Source organism: Sorex araneus, chromosome 1 (genome assembly GCF_027595985.1).
Source record: "Sorex araneus isolate mSorAra2 chromosome 1, mSorAra2.pri, whole genome shotgun sequence".
NCBI classification, from domain to species: domain Eukaryota; kingdom Metazoa; phylum Chordata; class Mammalia; order Eulipotyphla; family Soricidae; genus Sorex; species Sorex araneus.
Genome location: NC_073302.1, coordinates 323,036,650 through 323,049,223, shown reverse-complemented (window position 1 = coordinate 323,049,223; position 12,574 = coordinate 323,036,650).

The window sequence follows — 12,574 nt, the reverse complement described above, 5'->3', positions numbered from 1 at the left end:
GGAGGGCTCTCACCTGTCCCCCACTGGGGCACCCCTGGTGTGGAGTCTGGTGGCATGGTTATGGGGACCTCATTTTGTGCTCCCTACTTTGGAGGAGCAGCCATGAGTTCTAGAGGGTGGCCGATCAGGAGTACTCTGCACCAGGAGTGCCTGAGACAGGGCCGGGTGAGGGCCCTCCCTGCCCCAAGGGACCCAACCCCGGCAGCTGACCTCCACTACCCTACTGCTGCCGTGCTCCAGGCGCTTTCTACACGTTTGGGCTGAGTTTCACATGTGAGCAAAGTCCCACAGAACCCAGGTAATGCAGAACTTTGTGATCTTGGACTCTGTGCTCAACGGGACCTGGAAGTAGAGATCCTCTCCTGCCTCCCCCAGTCTCCAGAGGCCCAGGAGTCACACCCATAAGCCACCTCTTACCAGCGTCAGATAATCTCATCATCGGCCACCCTCCTACCTAGTCTATTGAATGCAAATATATGGTTTTGATTTTAGCTTCTTAAACTAGGTAGCAACCCCATCTGGGGTCAAATAATGTGGAGGTTATGAAATAGTATGGGTATTACAAAAATATTGGCAATGATAGTCATCAAAAATGAATGTCTAATGATCAAAAATTAATTCAGAATCAACCATGTAATGAGTCAGAGGTATTCTTGGCAGCACTTACCAATATTGTATTTCTCTATGAAAAGGAATTGTGAGAGAAAAAAGTCTAAGAAACCCATGTTTTGATGAATTTTGGTACAACCTACACCAGCTAGAGATTAGGGTATAAAGCAGATTATGCACAAAACCTGGTTCTTGCTTAACAAACCTCTTTGTTAAGCAAATTTTAACAAATCTTAACATATTTCTTGCTTAACAAATCTCAGTGAACTTTGATCACAATTTAGTGTGCGCTGTGTTTCTCCCATATGACTGAATAGTTCTTCAATGCCAGCTGAGTGTCCTATGATAAACTCATTTTTTATGCGATGTGAAATTAATCTAAAATCTTACAGCATCAGATTCCATAGGTTGGTGGTTCAGTTCCTCAAAGTTCCCCTCCAGTTCAGATGCTAACCAGAAGCTTAGATCATGATGCATGCTTCTGACCAACCAGAAGAATGTTATGTTAATGTTTTTTGTGATCCCACCATTTCCCTTCCTTGGGTAGGGTGAATTTACTCTAGCACCTCACAGGATTCAGGAAAACAGTTTATTCACATCACCGGCTTATTGCAAAGGATCTACCTCAGACACAGGCAGTAGGGAGAGATTCATAAGGTAGGGTATGGGGACAGGTGGTGAAGCATCCATATTTTGAGAGTGATCTTCTTTCAACCTCTCAAGGAATTCACCAATCTTGATGTTATCTTGCTTCCCTCCTTTAGTTTTTTATGGAGACTTTATTATAGAGATGTCATTGAGTAAATCCTTAGCTCTTGATGACCACATCACCCTTACTTAATTCTTGTTCTGTGTCCTCAGTTAAGATTAGTGTGACTGAAAACTTCAAGTCTTCAATCATAGAGTTGGTTCTCCAGGCAATCATCTCCCAACCTTAAGTATGGTCCCCTAGCCCTTCATTAACATAACTACTGACACTTTTTAATTCTTCATTTGGGGAATTCTAAGGAGGATCGAATATCATGAAGGTTCTGCTTGAAGTTAGTAAGAAATATGAGGAATTCTTTTTTGATGTCTACTTCAGGTCAATTTGAATAGGGCACTTATCTTCCAACACACCCTTAGAGGAAAGGAATATTACTTACCCACTCTACCACTGTCTATGGAATCAAATTAATTTTCTATAGCAGATATCTGTCTTATATTGTTCTCTATCATTCACTGATCTTTCAGGTCTATGAAGAGAACCAATCTTCTTTCATTTAAGATTGTTTTGTTTATGTTGCTTCCTCAATTTAGCCCCGTTGGTCAATTTTTATTATTGAACTATTAAGTGGCTATTTTGTACTTTTTCTTTTTTATTTCCCCATTAGAAAATAAACAGTGAGAGGGCAGGACTGGGTCTGGCTCATTCACCATCGTCTCTAACACCTTATCTGATAGGCAGTAAATCTAAATATAAACTATTAAATACTATAGTCAATGCCATATCTGTTCATGTAGTTTTTGCCATAGAAGTGTGTGAATTAATATATGTGTATGTGTTAGTGTATGTGTATTAATGTATGAGGTATGTTTAGATGATATTCTCATTGCATTATCCAGGAGATCAGGAATTCAGACTGTATATTTCTCAGTGCTCTTCAAAGAAGCAGAATTATGAGAATCTGTATAAGTAGAGATTACCTTCTTTTAGGAACTGACTCAAAATGTTTGTAAAATCCAGAACCTCTTGCCCCCACACCTGGCTGTCTTCACCAGGGTCCCTTGGAGCAGGGCAGGTTGAGCTTCCCTCCCCGCCCCAAGCAGAGCCCCGGTAGCTGAAGACCTCCAGTACCCAGCCACAGCCATGCTCAAGGCCCCTCTCCACACATTCGGATGAGCCTCGTGCATGAAGGAACTGGCAGAGGAACCCAGGTGTGTGGGACCCAGGGCTGAGATTTCTAAGCCTGTTTGGATTGGGACTGGGCCTCCTCCACCCAGACCCCCCATTTTCCAGTAGCTTGGCAGCCACACTCACAAACTGTCCCTGGCCCATATAATCCAATCAATGGCTAAAATCCAGAGATATAAAACAACACTCCCGGCTGCACAACCTCTTATAGCTTAGTTTTCCCTCTCAGAGAACCTGGCAAGGTATTGAGAGCATCCTGCCCACAGGGCAGAGCCTGGCAAGCTCTCCGTGGTGTATTCGATGCCAAATACAGTAACAATGATGGGTCTCATTCCCCTTACCCTGAAAGAGCCTCCAATGAGGCACCACTGGGAAGAATGAGTAAAGAGAGGCTGCTAAAATCTCAGGGCTAGGATGAATGGAGACGTTACTGGCGCCCACTCAAATAAATCGATGATCAACGGGATGATAGTGATACACAGATACAGTGAAAATCCAGAATCTACAGGCCTGGTCAGTAGGGTAGAAGAACCAAGAGAGGGCTGACATTGCTATCAGAGTCTGATAGCTATGGGCAGAATTCTTTCTGCTTTACTCAAATCCACTTATTTATATGTAAATCTCATTTCAAAACATCCTCACAGAAACATAAGGAATGCTTGATCACATATCTGAGCACTGTGATCCAGCCAACAACAGGCGTCTTCACAGTCCATCTGAAACTTAGTGTTGACAGTGTGAGTTCAGAGTTGGGACACATAATTAGTCTGGTAGGATTAGATAGTTATCTTATTTCTGTATGTTTCATGGCTTGGGGCAGTCCTCTGAGGTTCAGAGTCTTTGTTTCTTTTCTTTCATCTTCTTTTTATTTTTAATAAATAGGCAGATTAGTTTAAATCAGAAGTTGGAAAACTATAGTCCACAAGCCAGATTCAGCTGCCACCCATTTATGGGTGATAGCACATGTTTATAATAATTTGAATAAGCACTTGCAATTAATTTGATTTTTGAAAACTAACACTGAATACCTTCCAGACAATTCCTTTGATCCCTTTGTAGATCAGTGTTTAAAAAAAATGAAAGTGATTATGAGACATTCTGAATTTTATCAATAAAAGCTTTATCTTCTCTTTTATTAGTATTTTCATAATGTATGATTAATTTTTTCTTCATGCCCCATAAAGCCTAAAATATTTGCAATCTGCTTCTCTATAGGACAATTTTGGCAAACTTTGATCAATTGCCTTGGATGTTTTGGGATCATGACATTTTGTATGCATATCCCTGGGGAATGGAATACATTGGAAAGATGATTCGTTTGATGGGTCTTTTGTAAACATTGTATTGAAAGAGTGAACTCTTGGATTGCATGAGAATTGATGGATTCTTGTATGTAAAGTGAGAATAGGGAAAGCTTCACCTTATAGCTGTAGGTAAATGTTCCTGATGTGTCTGCTTAATCCTGTAATATTGAGCCTGATGAAAAAAAGGAAGCAGGTGGAGATGTTGCAAGGGGATTCTTAGTTGTTGCTTGTTGTCTTCACTTTTATCTTCAATCTGACCTGACTATGCTCCAGTTTCTATCAGTTGCTCTTGCTGGCTGCCATTTGCAATTACATCCTTGTGTTGATGGTCCTAGTTTTTCATTTATTTCTTTGGCTTTGATGTATTTTTCCTTAACTTGGTGAGGTGACTTGGTTTCAGTGCTCTAGCTTTGTCTCCTGCAGACCACCAGGGATGGTACCCTGCTCTCATTCAAGTTTTAGCTGGTCCTGCTCAGCATAGTTGATGATGGAATATGAGAGGGATCTATTTAGGGGATGTGCCAGAGATTCTGCATCTACTAAACACTTCAGCTGGAAGAAAGATTGAGTGTGCCTCTTGCTGGAATATTTTCTCTTGTAGAACATTCTGTTCATTTACGATATTGTGCTTATGACATAGCAAAGGAAAGTGCCATACACTGTGTTCTTTATATAGATCAGCCAGATTGTAGGATAACCAGTTGAATTTCATATCTACAAAGTCTTTCCACAGTTTGATACTAAGTATCCAGAGAGACAATATTTAGTCAATAAAAGAGAACATTTGTAAAAGTTTTAGGCAAAGAATTAGCAGAAGTGTAAGAGATCAATTTGCATTGTACTTTTCCACTGCCTGCTTTCACTAACTCAATTCCATTATGGTATTGAATTAGGAAATAAGCCCCAGGGACAGACAGTTGTGAAAAGTGTGTTTTTTTTTTTTTGAGGGGGTTGGGGAGGGGTGGCAGCACATTTTGGAATTTAAATGCTTAATGAGGATTTACAGAATTGTGTGAATTTTTTTTTTCCTTTTACATTTTATTTTCTTTTCCTTGCATTCCCCTCTGTTTCACTTGGTCTTATTTTCTAACTTGTGTTTCAGACCAGACCACCCAGATCTGCAGTTAACATCCTCGAACAAATGACTATGTCATAGAAGCTTGTCTGGCCTTCCCTCGGGACACTGTTCCCCTAGAGACTTCTGCATGCCCACAACTCCCTCCACCTCTTCCTCATCTTGGAGTATGTTAGAAATAAAGGTAGATAACCAGAGAGAGTGAAGAAAGTGCAGATCTGAAGCCACCCAAAACTAGAAATTCAAGGGAGGTGGGCAATCCTGAAAGGTAACAGAAAAGAAGGAATTTGTAGAGTCTCCTGGGCTTCTAGAAAATTCCAAGGATTGGAGCGTGAATTGAACTATGCACCTTTGTGCACATTATATAAACAGATATGTTTTGCTGGAGGAAAGTCTTGAGGACTAGGTTGATTTTTCTGCTACTTCAGTAGATTTGAATCATTGCTGCTTCTTCAACTGTAAACAAACTTTCCTTTGTATGCTGATACTTATATTCTTCTTATGTGTATTTAGAAAAGAAGGGGATGAATAAATACAGATAGGAAAAATGATATTTGTTATTAATTTAGAATAATTAAAAATCTGAAAGGAACTAAAATGCTTTCTGATTTCAATTCTTACTACATAAATTAATGGTATACTGACTTTATGTGACATTCATTTCTTGAGTTGTCTATAACTCTACTTGATTTTCCTTCAGTAATGAGAGATTTGCCTCTAGTTTAGAGTTTAGCTCCTAGTCCACCCCCTTTTGTAGGTCCCCACCCCATCTTTTTTGTATTACCATCCTCAGTTACCTAGATTCAAATAGTTTTGTTTCTTTTGATTCCTTCCTCCTTATCTACCATATGTTTGCATTTATATATCTTGTTAATTTCTCTCTTCTGCCTTGCCTGTTTTCCATCACAGCAACACTCTTGACACCTCCTTTTTGGTTGATGTGGAGCTACTATAAATGCCAATGTTTTGCCGATGTTTTAGTTTTCTCTTACAAAGTTTAGAAATCGATCGATTCCTTATAAAATGCACAATGTTTCTCTAATTTTACAGATGAATAATTGAAACTAAAAGGAGTTCATGAACTTGTCCATATTCACAATTAACTATTGGATCTAGGACTAGCACCAAACTTCTTGTGAAAGCAGTTCGTTGGTTTCCTTGTGTTATAATGATCAATTTCTTGTCTTCAGCCTCTAATATTGGGAGCAAGGGACAAAATGAAAATTGTTGACTCCAAGCAGATTTATTGAGAGAAACAGGAGAAGGACCAGGGGAGAGTTATCAATGATGGGACCTACATTCTCCTTAAAACTTTTATTTTTTTTGCCACACCCAGTGATGCTCAACTTTGGATGGGCTGGGAGGACCATCTGGGATGCCAGGAATTAAACCCAGATCAGCTGTATGCAAGGCAAGCTTCCTACCCTCTGTACTATGACTCCAACCTTAGCACCATCTTTTATACCATTGAAAGCAGGAGTTGAGCTTGCATAGCTTTCATCTTGTTAAGCCTGAAAATGTTAAAACAGACAGACAGGATATTTAGGATTACTATCACTCTGGCTGTTTATCAGGTGTGATCCCATGACATTCCATTTATTTTCACTTAAAGCATTTTTTTTTGCTAATTTTATCCTATTTTCCTGTTCTTAAGTTACCTCTTATTTCATTTGTTGCATTAGTAACTTGCTTCCTAAGTAGCTTCATATACTCCATCTCTTCCTATTTGTAACAAGGAAACTATACATAAATGTGTTTATAGGTCAATGGGAAAAGTTAAAGCTACGTACTTACTTGGCATTATATATCTTTACCATTTGCCTTTCTGTCCTTTGCTGACTTAAAAATTCTACTTCAGTGAGACCAGTCTGCTGTTTTCTTCTTAATGAGCTTCTGTATCCGTCTTTAATCTTTTGGTCACATGCTTGGTTTCTTCTGCCTAAACAGCTTTCCTTCCTACTCCTTGTGTTCTTCATAAAGCCTTTATTTGCTTACACATATCATATGCTCTTATATATAGCACAGACCAAGTTGCTTATCTGTTTTTCTTCTTAGAAATATGCAAAGACTATTTCTCAGTCTTCTCTAACATTATGTAGGAGAATATGATTGTGTTCATATCATCCATACGCTCCCTGTTTATGCTAAGAAAGAGTATATAGGTGGAATTAATGCCACTGCCAGGTTTGACCACAAAATATTACCCATTTTAATTCTGTGGTGAACTGGGAATTCATATCCTTGTTTAATGGTGCCTTCTTTGGTAACCTCTTTAACTGACATTTCTATTCTCTTCAGCTACCTCTCCAAATTTTTTTTTTAATGTATTCTGGAACCAAATGTGGAGCTTTGTTTGGGTCTCTCTTTCATTTACTGAAGGTATACATGTTACTATAAGCTTGATTTTATATTTTATCAAGCTGCTTGTGATTTATTTCTCTAGTCTCAGAAGAACCTGGGAGGGAGTACAGGTTGGTTTCTTTTGCAGTTCTATAATAGACTGAAATGCTCACATAGATTTGCATCCTCTGAGAAGCTGAATATCCTAGTAGTTGCTTATGACCTAAGCTGTTTATTTCTCCATAAAATAATTCCATTGTCTAGGCACAACAGATGCTCAGCAATTAATCAGTAAGTTCATCTTGGGACTTCAAAAGTTCTCAAAACTTCACTGGTCTCAAAGGAATAGAGTTGGACCAAAATTTAACTTACACTCAAATAGCCCCAGATGGTCATTGGCTTGGTAGTACTATTGCTCTAGAAGCTGTAACAAGGATAAATGATAGATCATCCTGATTTGGAAAGTGAACTTGAATATTGCATTTGCATAGCAAAGAAACACTCTGAGGTCCTTGATTGTTGTGCTCTGTGAACTCCTAATTTTCTGGCTATCAGATGGTATTTATCCTCTTTTTGTGATCAATTGCCAGTTGTATTCTTCCCAAGAACCATGTGATTCTATGCTTGGCCATATTTTAGGTTGCATATTTTTGACCTAGACTGATTTTTCATCATTATGATATCAGCCTTCATTTTTGTGCTGATGATACAGTTGTATCTGTCTTTGATTTTAACGTCTTTTTCTTTCTTTGTCTGGCAGTCATTAAATCATTAATGTTTTAAAATCACACACAGCTGAAACTCTGTAAGAGAGAATTTCTACTGAGAAGCTCCTTAACATTGTAGAGACAATCCAGTGTTCTTTTCTTTTTCTTTTTCTTTTTTCACCTTTGCTGACCTCCAATTTTACTTCAAAACCAGTATGCAGGGGGTTATCTTTGATTGATAATTGTTTTTCTTGATCTTTTATGTAAAGAAACCTGTCTTTTATCATGGAAACCTTGGTAGAATGTAGGTATTTCTCCCCATTACTGATGCAGGAAGCTTTTCAGTCATGATTTATATCTTTCAGATTAAATTACTGGTGAACATGGCCCTTCCCAAAGATTGGCTGTCTCAATAGCAAAAACAGTCCTGACTTTGCTACTCCATTTTTGACACTCACAGTACATCATTGCATGGCTTGCTTGCTAATTAGCAGCTGTTTCCCTGATCTTGTTTTTCCATGATGGGAATTTTTGCACAACTTACTTTTAAGTTAAGCTTTCATCTTACTTTATCCAGCATCCAGAGTGTTGAAAATATTTAATCTTTCATTGAGGAGACACTACTAAAAATCCCATGGGAATAAGAACGTAGATCTTTCATCACATGACTTAAGAAAGTCCATGTAATAAAAAGAAAAAAGAAAACAAAAGAACAGAAGATGAGGTGCTAACCAATATGAGAGTAACATATGCTTGGTGACAAGCATAATGTTTTCCTTTGTGATTCTTACAGTTGTATAAGATAAAATGAAAAAACTCATAAAAAATTATAAGATTACCTAACTAAATACCACACAGTTAAAAAGCAGCACTCTGATTTCAGACTCAGATACATCTGACTCTAAAACCTGACTTTGACCACTGTAAGAAATTTTTAATGGTAATTCTAATTTAAACACAAGTTTTCATCTTAATGCAAATCCTCATTGAAATGATTGAAAAAACATTGGAAATAACTGTAACAATGAAATTGTAGATGTAATTTAGGATATGATAACATTTTTGGGAAGCTCTTCTGGATAATTTTCTTGAGTATAAGGGTTTTTCTTTATGAATCTAAGCACATAATTATATTTTACAAAATATAGTAGGTAGATTTGGCTCAAATCAGTCTTTTAGGCTATGCTAAGTTTGGGATTGTTGGTATAACTAATCTGTAAAGTGTCTGTGTGTGTGAGAGAGAGAGTGAGACAGAGACAGACACAGAGAGAGAGAAAATATGAGATATTATATGGATATACTTTTGTTCTCCTACTCCAATAAGCTCTTAGGAGCAGATAGAAGAGAGAATGTACTAAAGATGGATTTTAAACATCAGAGCCCTGCATTGAAAATAGCGTGCCATTATGGAAATGGTTTTTCCTTGTCTTCTTTTCCAATTCAAAGTTTATAGATATATGTGTACATATTATAGATAGCTTCTTAGTGACTTTCTAAGGATTATCCCCCATTTTGAATTTTGAATCTTTTGTCAGAATACACATTCCTTTATATACATCATCTCTAGTTCCCCTCCTTCAATGTCTAATTGGGAGCACTTGGGAAAGTCATTTAAAGATTTTTATATTTATGTTTTTTTTTTCTTATAGAAATGCTACACACTGCATGATACATGTCACATAGATATACTGATACATGTAATGTTACACACAAGGGCGACAACTTATTTTTTTTTTGTTCCGGATTGATTTTTATTTCTAAGTACTGATTTTCCTCTCTCCCCCAACAATTTCTGTGTGGCATTTAAACACTTTTATATGCTTTTCTGCCTTAGCAAACATAAAGGATAATCTAAACTTCTCCTGATGTTTCTGAGGCACCATTATCATTTAGTCTCTTGTACTTTAGATGTAGATTTTTGACTGCGTCTGCTGTAATGTGTTGCCTTAAATAACTTTTGGGTAAATTTCTTTTCACTTACCTCTTTCTCATAAAAGTAGAACATAGAGTGAGCAGCTGCTTGGCTTCCAAGGGTATTTTAATAGGTTTTTTTTTAAAGAAACCAAAATAACTAGAAACTCAAAGGGTGAAACAGTCTTTTAAATTGTCTCCTTGTGTTTAATTCTGTAATATTCCTGACTTTACCAGTGTCCATTGTGTTTGGATAGTCTTCAAAATCTCTCATTTCAGTGTTATTCTTGACATTGTGCTACCATTGATCTTATTTCCCTTGTAGTTCTACCTTGGTTAATTTTTCCACTCTATATTATTTATACACATTTTTGCTCTACCTCTTTTATTCTATTTCCTGTCCTTCTTTGTTATCATAGACCTGTTTGATAGAAAAATTTTCACAAATTGGTCCTCAGGAGTTTTCTTTTGAGCCCATATACTCTTTGATCTTGTCCTTTTGTGTACATTTTCAGTGAAGATATTCATGTGGAGCCTTAATCAGTATCTTTGTCTTATCTAGGGCAATCTCTCTCTATTCTGGGATTGGTATCTCCTTTGTAGATAGTTTGTATGCTTTTCCAATTCAAGATATTAAGTGTAACTTTGTAATGACTTTTTCTTAACATTTCACACAATTTTAAATTGGTTTTGTCAGTATATATGCTATCTCTTCTTAGTACTAATCTTTCCATAGTGGCCACTTAGGAACCCTGGAGTAAGTGATTTATGAAGAGGTAGCCCATTATAATTTCTTTCAAATCATAGTGGTCTGCCTTATATCCTAGCTGACCTTAAGTCTAAGAGTCATAGAATATTTGTTATCCCCCCAGACCTCATTATCTTTACACAAGATTGAGATTTTCCTGGTCCAGGAGTTTGAGAATTTAACTCTACTTTGATAACCCATATCTTCACTCTTAAGTCAGTTTTACTTTGGCTAAGAGCCTAAATAACTGACAGATAGAAATTGATCAAGCTGTTTGTATCTTAACATGTGACCTAGGAAATTTCTGTTACGGAATTTTGTGAAACACTTCTTTGTGACAAAGAAGTGTTGTAATATGGAACACTCACCATTGGTCTAATACAACCTGATGATCCCTTCACATTTTAATTGCCAGAATGCTGTATATCTTTGGGGAGTAGTTTGATAGAGGCATGCCAATTTCTTACTATACCTCTTAGAATCAAGACTGGACTGTAAAATGTGCTCAGTGATGTCATTTGTTTTGATGGTCAAAAGCATTTTTGAAGCCATGATATATTTTGTGCTCTATAATCTACTAGTGATTTCCCTGGAGAAAATAAATGTTCCCGTGACTTTGTTCTCAAGGATGCTGAGCCAGTGTGATCCTTTTCTGTAATTTACCACAACAGTTATTGCTAGTCCTTTGTAGAGCCGGCAAAGAACTTGGCCTCTGACTCTTTGCTCCTTTTTTCCCCTCTTACTGCTACTCTGAACAAAAGAAAAGTAAGTTACAAGTTTCCTGCTTCATTTTTATACTGATTGCAAGCAAAGAAAGAGCCAACTTTCAGAGTAGGCTGTCAAACCAGGCATTTCTTCCTTTTATTGTTGCTCATTACGAAATATTTCTGTGCACAGAAAACAAAGTGCTCTGAGCCCAGTTAATATAGCCAGAAACACATGGTATTTGCTGTGGATGAGACTTGGTGCTGCTTTTGGCTCAGGGGAGCATTTTTTTCTTGTTCGAAAGGTAGGACAATTTTTTTTTTTTCTCAAGTCTGAAAGAAGACCGTGTCTCCACCTATGGGCCTCTGGAGTAATACTGTTTGTGCTGAAATAACATTTCAAACCTTCATTATTTTGTAAACTAGGCTTTTAAATTTTTTTTGGTTTTGGGTCACACCTGGCAGTGCACAGGGGTTACTCCTGGCTCATGCACTCAGGAATTACTCCTGGCGGTGCTCATGGGATGCTGGGAATCGAACCCGGTTGGCTGTGTGCAAGGCAAATGCCCTACCCGCTGTGCTATTGCTCCAGCCCCAACTATGCCTTTATTGACAGAGGAGCAGAGAGTGAAACAAAAGGAGAGTGAAGGAGAAGCAGAGGGAGAGAAGCAGAGGGAGAAGCACAGGGGGAGAAGCAGAGAGAGAATGTGTAAGTAGGGAGAGTGGATGTAGGGATTGTGGAGGATGGTTGGGGAGAATACATTGGAGATATATAATTGACTTTGAATTTATCACAGGAAGAATATATAGGGTAAATGTGTTACTTTTAAAAAATTTTTGGCAAGGCAAATGTTTGTGTCCAGTTCTTTAAAATACTAAATTATCTTCTTGTTTAAAGATCAAGAAAGGTTTTGGCAACTCTGTTTCACAATAGACCTTGAATCCAACCAGATGTCTTATAGCTATAGTCATAGTTTGGGGGACCAAAAATACTGTGTGTGATGAAGTTACTGGAATTTGCTTTCAGTTCAACAATGATATTCCAACAGAATAAATTTATGATTAAGAAATAAACTATGTGGAAAATATTTTTACATGTCACAAAATTGTAGCCAAAGGCAAAGTGTTTTTATTGTTGTTTTGTTCTATTGTTTATTGTTGTTTTATTGTTTATTGTTGTTGTTGACTTGGTGCCAGAACTGTGCAGGAGGAAGAAAGCAGTGTGAAATGCCTTCAAGAGCGTCGAAGAAGTGGTTGAGAGAATGAAGAACTTCCGACTCCA